Raw genomic sequence first — 9,794 nt, 5'->3', positions numbered from 1 at the left:
CTAATAATGACGGTTGAATTTAGTAACCACAACTATTGTTTGTTTCGTTCAGATATTGATCGGTCTTGGTTTGACATGGTTCGCCAAGGTAGAACAAATTCAAGACGTAAAAAGAGTTAGTCCATACGTTGACCGTCCCTTTTGACGGTCCCTTATCTTTTAAAAACTCGCTCGACCTCAAATTGTCGCGCATCATATTTCAAGTTCCCACATAAGATGGCCCTTGTCTTAGAAAATCTTCAAATTAGGGAATCACCTAATACCTCTATGAAGAGGAATATACAGGTGTAAGGAGCTGCAGTGCCACAGGGAGTGGAAGTAGAAGAGTTATCTAGATTTATGTTGGTTTTATGCTTATTTTTTTCAATATTTGGTAAGCTAACCACAGGCTATTCTAAGAACCATTTGTAAATCTGAAGAGTTGTTGCACTCAAAATTTTGTAAAATGATTACAGTATACTCTAATCACTCATACATTGTATCATGTAGGGAAATTTACAGCCTTTTTAACTTCTATGAAATTCCTCGTCATGGCAGCCACATATTGCATTCTCTATACCTATGTTTGTAAGTACTTCAAAACTGTAAACCAAATAGAAATTCAACTAGTTAATCATATCTTTCAAAACGTCAGTGAAGATTAAAAGTAAGATACATTATTTCTTTAAAGTATATTTAATTTATGTACACAAATTTACAGCCTCTGCAGGTCTGAATCACCTTCAGTTTTGCAAATTGAACAGTTTTATAATATTATTTATATTAGGCTTCTGTTCATTCACGGCTATTTTCGTGCCACATCACTTCAAAGATTATCTAATCGCATAAAATTCAAGCCCTCTTCGTCTCCAAATGCCCTGAACTCACCCTTCATTTTTTTCTCAATTTTCAAAACATGAAGCAACAATAACCTCGTAATTTCTCCACTTTTCTAAAAAGTGCTTGATTTTCGAGGGTGAGGATTTTAAAATAGAAGGGGTAATAATCTGATTTTATATAAACGAAGATCGTAAAAATGTAAAGAGTGTTTATACAAACATTGTGAGGAATTCGATTTTAAAATCAATTTACCCGAACAACTTTCATTTTGTTTTTAAACAAAATAAACGGAAAAACCACAAACAAAATCGTCTCCGAACAGGCCCTTATCTTATAGTCTTGAATATGAGCTTGTTATTATTATAATTGAAAGAAATGAAAAGCAAGTTAAACCAAAATACTAAGCCCTAAAACCCTAAACCCTAACTCCTAACCCCTAAACCCGAACTTAACTGAACTTATTGGAACTGATTAAACTTGAATACTTTATTGATTGGAACTGATTGAACTTGAATACTAAATTGATTTGATCTGATTAAAATTGAAAATTTCCTTAAATCCTTACCCCTAAACCTGAACTTAATTAAATTGATCTGAACTGATTAAAGTTGAATAATTGATTGATCTTAATTTATTAAACTTGATTTTTCACTTAAATTTTAATTTTAAAAAATACAAAATTTTAGTTTGGGCTTGTTATTATTATATTTTAAAGAAATGAAAAAAAGTTACGCCAAAACCTTAACCCCTAAACCTGAACTTAACAGAACTTAACTTGAATACTTGATTGATTTGAATTAATAAAACTTGAATACTTGATTGATCAGAATTAATAAAATTTGAATACTTGATTGATCTGAAGAGGGGTTACATGTAGCATGTGGTGTTATTAGTTTGTGCAAAACTAGTTTAGATCAACGTTGACTTGGTTTGACTTTTTAGTAATTTTTTATAAATTTTTTAATTTTGTGATTTTGTTAGTTTTGGACTTAGTCAAAACCCTATAAAAAGACATATGTCTCTTGGTCGGATTATTAATGCTTAATTATGTTAATTTTTATATGTATAATCTCGGCCACCCGATCCATTTAATCCAAGAGCTCATATTTCACCCGATCAAATAAAAAATTAAGGGTTCTTTGGTAGTTTCTAGCGTGAATGACTTCCTTCTTTCAACTCCATTTCTCCATTTCTCTCTTTCTCGTTTCTCTCCCTTATTCCAATTTTCTCCCTCCTCATGGACATGCTCTGCGATTCTCACTTTCTTCAAGTTCGTCCCTTCGAATTTCTTCAATTTTCGCCAAGTAAGTTTACAATTGTTAGATTTCTTATTCAATTATTTTCCATTTTGATTGTTGAAATTTGGGTTTCGAAATTCTTTGTATTGTGTTCCGCGATTTTGATGGATAAATTTAGGGCTTTTAAAATTGTGGTTTTGTTTCTGTTTTTGCTACTCCGATTGCTATATTAGGGATTTTAATTGCTATCTTGTTTTCGTTTTTGCAATTTTCATTGCTAATTCAAAGCGTATTTATAATGAGGTCCTATGTGAATTCTTCAATGCAATGGTTGTTTCAATTTGGCTTCTCCGATTGAAAGGGCAGCAAGCAACACTCAGTAAGTTTGCTAAGAGTATCGAGTCTTTGACCGGCACTCTGGAAGGTATTAGCCTTTTTCTGTTCAACTATAAATTTGCTATATAAATTGTGTACTCCCTTTGAATGCCTACTACATATTTGATGAAATGCCACTTTGAATATCTCCATCTTTATTGGCTAGTATATTCTTTATAAATTCAATAGAATGTCTGACTCTTTGCTGGTAATCGAGTCTTCTAACTTTCTTGTTAGTTTAAATAATTTCATCTCTGGATGCTTGAATTTTGAGCTCTGTTGTAGAACCAATGCAATTAAAGAGAGTGTAGTATGATGTTAAATTACGATCATGATTTGTTTGAAGGGATGTAGTTTTCTAGTAAAAGGTGTTATGGATTCATTAGTGCTAACTCCTATAGTAGGTTACTGGGCCACAAAGTCTAGGCTTGACCATCTCTTATGCCAGTTGTTAACTATACAGATTCCTAACCATTGCGGGCTGAACTACTTGTCTCAATTAAAGCCAGACATTGTACAGCGCGTGTATGGCACATCGCTGTAACATCCATTACGATTATTAGTTAGAAAGGGCGGCATAGTTTCGCAAGTCAAGGGCAAGGTGACTTGTGGCTGACTCGGTAAGTTATAACTCCTTTATGTTGGCAATTTCATCACTGAGAAAACTCCTAACAAGCTCTACTATTTTTTGACTAGTGCATCTAAATTCTGCCTAAATATCTTATACGTATTAGTGATTGCTTGGAATGGTTTCAGAATTTGATAACTTAAGCAATAAAGGATAGGAGATAGTGTGTTGCCCGTATCCAACTTTTGTTTTACTTCTGACTGATGAGTTGTCTTTGCTTAGTGTCAGAAGGCTTCCCATGATTTCATTATTAGTTGTGTACTTCATGGCTTGTTGTTAGGCACAATTTGAGAGTGATAGGGGTTCCGATAGTTTTTGGTGCAGGCAGTTGGGGAGTGTCTTGTTTGTGACCCTGCAGTATTCTGGAGTCAAAATTATTTATTCCTGCACTGCTGGTCTTGTGGTTGTTTTGAAATCATGGATCAGCAAGGTGGTTCTGAGAGTTTGTTGATACAATCCTGCTTCAGTGTTGACCTGCATTAGCTGATTAGCAGCTGCATTATATTGACTATTCTCAAGAGTGTGGTTGCTGCAAGGAGGGGGAGTGGGTACTAATGCAGATTAGGTTTAGCCTGGATTCCTGGTAGTGGTTTCAGTTAGTCTAAGTAGTAGCTTTGGGTAGCTGTAGCATTAGGTATTCTGGTGTGCGATATTTAGAGTGTTTAGGTCTTTGAGTGTGTTAATATGTCAACTTAGGAGCTTATACTAATCCTTAGCCTCGTGAAGATGGTAGGAAAGCTAACTAGTTTTTTAGTAACATAACTGAAGTAAGTAAATTAATAAAACTTAGGTAGTGTTTGGCCAAGCTTCTAGGAGAGTTTCTATGACCCAAAAGCTGAAACTAGGCCAAACACCATAAAAGTTGAAAGATGTTTCTACTTCTTGAGAAGCCCAAAAGTGTTTCTAGTAGGGGTAGAAGGAGAAGCTACAATTGGAGCTTCTGAAAACTGTTTCTCGGGGAGCTGTTTGCCCCTTTAATGAAACTTTTCAGCAGTCCAAATTACCCTCACATAAATAAAAAAATTCCTTCCCAGTCCACTTTAACAAACAGAAAACCTTATCTCTCCTCTTCAACTTTACTGTAACTCCTCTCTTTTAATAGCCACCATCTTCACCCACACCTTAATTTCCAAATAATAGCAGATGATATATACGATCTTGATCACAGACAAATATAATTACAAACTTGAACTACATATCCACCGTTTAACCCATTAATCGCTGTGCGTATTTGAATTACTTTGCAAACTAGATTTTTTTGTCGCCTCTTCCTTCTCCTTCCCAATTCTGCTTATAAGCTTTATTCAATTAATCAAATTGTTCACAGTTGATTTGTCAGTACAATAATTCCTCTAATTAACAAAAAAACTTGGTGGATTAATGACGGAGATCCAATTTATTAGTGGATCTCTTATGTTGGGAGGGGAGACATAAAACACGTTAGGAGCGAGAAAAAGGATGATAGTAGTGGAAAAAATGGTGGACTTGTTGTATGATGAAGGAAATGGTGGAAAGTGCAGAGTAAATTGTGGGGCAAAAAAATATGATTGTGATGGAAAAAACAATAGGCAAATTCAATTTGATTTTTTTTAAATTGAAATTGGTGTGGGAAGTTGACGATGATGGCGGATTTCTTGGAGATGATATTTGGTGAGTTGTTATAGGTGTTTGGTTGTGATTTGTGAAGTTCATGATGGTATGATGGATGATGATGCATGCGAAAATTAGTAGGCTAGCTTGTTAATGATAGAAAAATATATCATAAAACATGTTGATGAAGGCAGGAAGAAAGTTGACAGACGTGTCGTAACTAACTCAACACTTCAAGGAATAGAAGATGCAACCTTGCGTTAGTTCATTTCCTTTAAATTTTATTAGTTGAGTTCATTTTGAATTGATTATTTAATTATCTTTTATTTTAGTTATCTATTTAAATGGGTTGGTTCTGGGATTGCATAGTATTTGATTGAGTATGGATGATTAGTTCTTCTTCCTTGTGAGTAATTATGGCTGGTTGATGTTGGTTGGAGTTGAATGCGCCACAAAGATAGAAGCATATATGAAATCAGATTGGTATTCTCTTATCTCAATTCCTTGCTTTCCTGTTATTCTTTCTCAATTGTGAATCTTCTGTTCTTCCTCCCTCTTTTTGCAGATACCTGAAATTTTTTGAGTGGTGCAAGAAGATAATTAGAAGCGCATACAGAAAATAACATCGTATTTTTAGATTTATATTTTAAAATGATAATTTTTTTCTCATCTTAATAATTCGTCATTTACTTATTTTAATTTGATGTAAAGTCATGTCGTTCGACAATCAGATTTTTGAGAGGTACTAATTATGTAATGACTTAAGTTATTTGTAGATACATTTTTTTTGGTGTTAATAATACCAATATTGATTTTCATCAAATACTTTTGTTTACTTTTACTATTCGATCATGATTACTTCTTATAGGATATCGTACTTGAAAATGTATGAAGTAAAATTGTGTAATTTGAAGCAAGATTATTTCTTATAGGTAACCGTGCATACAAATGTATGAAATAAATACGCTAGCTTTATTTTCGGTGCCTTTAAACACCTTTTATGACAATATCATATTGCATCTAAATATCATTATTTAAAAATAAGATATTGACTCTAATTATATATAGAGGCATAATTAAATGGTTGCCCCAAAATATACGTCGTTTTAGAAACAACTGTTTATACTGCCTCTAATTATATTTCGAGGCAAAACCATATGGTTGCCCCCGAATTTTTACTTTGTCTCTAATTATATTTTGAGGCAAAATTATATGTCTGCCCCTAAATATATAGTGTCTTTAGAATCAACTTTTAATATTGCTTCTAAATATATTTTGGTGCAAGAATATATGTTAGCCTCTAATTATATTTTGGGACAAGAATATACGGATAACTCTAATTATATTTCGAGGCAATAATATGTGGTTGCCTCTAATTATATTTTGAGGCAAAGATATATGATTGCCTCTAATTATATTTTAAGGCAAGTATAAATGGATGGTTCTAATTATATTTTGGGGCAATAGTATGTGGTTATTTCTAATTATATTTTGAGGCAAGGATATATGGTTGCCTCTAAATGTATGGGATTTTAGAGGCAACACATTATGTTGCCTCAAAAAGGGGCCTTTAGAGGCAACCAGTAATTAGCGACAGACTTATTAGAGGGATCCACTTTTTTGCATCAAAAACTCATTAGAGGATAAATCCCCATTTTTAGAGGCAATTATGACTTGCCTCTGTATCCGGGTTTTCTAGTAGTGGTTGTCGAGTGAAGCATGTTAGGATAGAATGTTATTCTAGCTTGTTCGTACTCAGCTTTTGCTGACTTCGTGCTTCATGTCTTCTGGTCATGGCCTTCGCCTTAATGACCCTATGATGATCCATCAATTGCATTTGCATTGTTGGGGAGTAGATTTAAATAAATCAGGTTTGTAGAGATAACTTGTGGGAGAAGTTATGATGGGATTTCGTGTTGAGAGTTTTATTCTTCCGTACTTTATAAACTCTATTTTATTTTAAAGTCATGACTATTACTATTTCAGTTAATGGATTTCTTACAATTTGTTTTAGTTTGGGCCTCAACGGTTACAATTTGTTTTAAGGACTTTCAAGTGGCTATTAATATTCTTTTGTTTGATGTTCTATACCAAAGTAGGCATAGAGTTCAAGTCACTGAAACTATGAGATTCTTCTATTAGATAGTTAAGAAACATGGAGTTCAGGTCACTGAAGCTATGCAATTCTTCTATTAGATAGTGAAGAAACCTACAACTTGCAGTAAAACTATTATGTAGATTAATAAGTTTGTGACTTGTAAGAAAGCTATGACGAAACCTAGATTCCCTAAAATGGTTAAAGGCCATACATAGACTTAAATGTTTTAGATGGTTAAAGGCCATAAAAACAAATCCAATGTTTTGATGACAAAATTGAAATTTTGTTGATTTGCAAGAATAGGTTAACACCTATTGGTTGCAAATTGGGTTTAAGGATAAAAACCATCAAACATGGAATTGTGTTCACATACAAAGCTAGATTGGTTGCTAAAGGTTACAACCAAATTCATAGTGTGGATTGTGTTGAAACCTCATGCATAATCGTAATGCTCAAGTCTATAAATCAAGCAAAGATTGCATATTGGTACATATGGCAATTGGATGACAAAACGTATTCCTCAATCAAATGTTGGAATAACTATGTGCATGGTATGTCATAGGATTTGTGGATACAAATAATGCTTGAAATGAATGCTAGCTTATGAAATATAATTACAGATTTAAGCAAGCAATTGAGAATTGGAATTGTATTTTAGTGAAGCTAATAAGTATTTTAGTTTCATAAAATATACATGATTCTTATAGATATATAAGAAGTTTAGTGGGAGTACATAAAAACTTAATTGGTCCTATGTGTATCACACACATATCTCTCTATTGTGAAATATATATCATTCAAATGCTAATGACTTAGATTTGAAATTATTCATCAATGACGGACCAAGGCGAAACTTAGTGCATACTGGGTATTAAGATCCATTCACAAAGATCTTATAATATTGTTCTGGATTAAGTAATGGCATTTACTAAATCAAACACGAAAGACTCCATTGGAGATATTAGACCCATATGAATAAATCTAAGTAAAAGATGTTTGAACTATGTATAAGCATTTACTAAGTTAAACATCAAAGGATCTAAGTAAGATTCTTAACCTATATTATATGTCAAAGAATTTAGCTGGATTTAGTATCTACTGAAACTAGATAAGCTAAAGTTACATTAATAGAATTCAATTGGGAATTATTCTGCAAAAGAATTTATCATGTATGATATAATACGAGGATCGCCAAAAACGTATCGTATGGCTTTAGGCATGACGAACATATAACCAATCTCTATTGATCTAAGTAAAGATCAACTAGATTGAGATCAAGAAAAATTTATGGTACTTGAAAAGGTACATAAGAGTAGTTCTTGATTCAAGGAAATAAAGATATGCTAAATATTGATGCTATATGCATAAACACTGGCAAAGGATCAAGCAAGATTCCTTTGGAGTTAACCATTGACAAGGACGAGCTAAAGAGCATCGTGTTTTGAAATGGCAACATGGATTGAAGACCATGAGTTGTTGCGTGGGAAATTAAATATTAATTTCTATGTTCTAAGATACAGCTGTAAAGTCTTCCACATATCTGTGAACTGCTTGGATAAGTAAATCCAAACAAAGCATCACTAGCAAGCTAAACAGTTGAAGTAAAAGTACTTATTGCCTAAGAAGCAATAAAACAGAGTTGTTTATATTAATGAGTTCTTCACTGAACTTGGGTAGATCACATGTCTGCTGACTTGATAGTTCTTCATTGCAAAATGCGTAGAACCACTAATGTAGCAAGAAAGACTAGGTTACAAAATAAAAATACTCAAAAGACCTTATCATCATATCTCGAAGAACATTCGATGAAAAGGATATTAAGATTGGCAAAGCATGATAACCAAACCTATGCAACAAGTGAGAAGCAACACTCACGTTGTAGCAATGCAAATCAAGCATAGCTTTGAATTCCATGAACTGTTTTAAAGATGGGTTTGAGGCCCATTGTTGTAAAACATTGGGGTTGAACATTTATCATATAAGAAATGTATTTTCATATTCCATTTAATCTTGGTTTAGTATTGAATGACGAGTCCCTTCAAATTTGACGATATATTCAAGATAGACTGTCAGGACCAGTCCTGTGACTAAGAAATGTCTATTAAGTAACTTGAATGTCAAAAGTTGAAAATGGTCCCTGGTCGGAGTTTCCTATAAAGATGGACGCATAGAAAACGTTTGACGACTAGAATGCAAGATGACTAGTAGTTATGTTTCTTGAACTATGTGGACATGGCAATGTCATAATCATCTGCATAGATACTTACTTTGGGAAGACTAGTATCGGACAGACCTATGAAACTTTACTGTAAGAGATGAAAATCTGTCATAAGTAAATTTCATTAAAATTATTAGACACTAAATCCTCAATACCTGAGTGATTTGAGATTACTTGTTTGAGAACTTCTTACTTTGACGTTGACCAACCGTCGCACCGTCAAAGGAGGCTATAAAGGCAACGCTCAGGAAATCACCTATCAAACGAAGTCTAATCTCAAGATCGCAAGATTGGGATTGTCCTCCCATAAATCGGGATGAGATGCTTAAAAGTTGTACAAGGCCACTCGGAGAGCTAGAAACTGTAAAATGCATGGCAGTGCTCAGATGAATCATAGGCTATGATTATCTGTTTATTTGATCAGTTGAACTCTGAAACCGAGAAACAACTCTGGACGTAATAAGGATGACAACTCTTACCTTATGTTCAAGAGCAAGCATCAAGCGACAAAGGAATTAGGAAATGCACACTTGTCCCTAAGGACAAGTGGGAGACTGAAGGAAATAATTCCCTTGGTCCAAGTATGCATATAATGTTAAGTCTAATAAATGCGGTTCTGTATTAATTGACAAGTTAATAATTCAGTGAGATCAAGTGAGCTGAATACCTAGCTAGAGGCCGCTTCAGTTCAAGTGGAATTAATGATATTAATCCACAGCTTACTCTTGACTGAACCCGTAGGGTCACACAAATAGTACGTAAACGGATCAAGTATTTAATGACATTAAATACTCCATCTATGGATATTCGGAATCAACGGATCTTGGT

The 9,794-nt window shown here is 33.7% G+C and overlaps 1 long non-coding RNA gene across 2 annotated transcripts; it reads left to right on the top strand.

Moving 5' to 3' along the window:
- The first annotated feature begins 1,985 nt into the window (after nt 1-1,985).
- On the top strand, nt 1,986-5,470 carry LOC130472549 (uncharacterized). Of its 2 annotated transcripts, XR_008933098.1 has the most exons (4): nt 1,989-2,123; nt 2,346-2,481; nt 2,896-3,052; nt 5,216-5,470. It is a non-coding gene; the product is annotated as an uncharacterized lncRNA (long non-coding RNA). The 2 variants fall into 2 exon arrangements; XR_008933097.1 differs by having other exon boundaries at nt 1,986-2,481.
- Nucleotides 5,471-9,794: the final 4,324 nt, after the last annotated feature.

The sequence above is a fragment of the Spinacia oleracea genome, chromosome 4 (genome assembly GCF_020520425.1).
Source record: "Spinacia oleracea cultivar Varoflay chromosome 4, BTI_SOV_V1, whole genome shotgun sequence".
NCBI classification, from domain to species: domain Eukaryota; kingdom Viridiplantae; phylum Streptophyta; class Magnoliopsida; order Caryophyllales; family Amaranthaceae; genus Spinacia; species Spinacia oleracea.
This window is presented reverse-complemented; position numbering and strand designations above follow the sequence as displayed.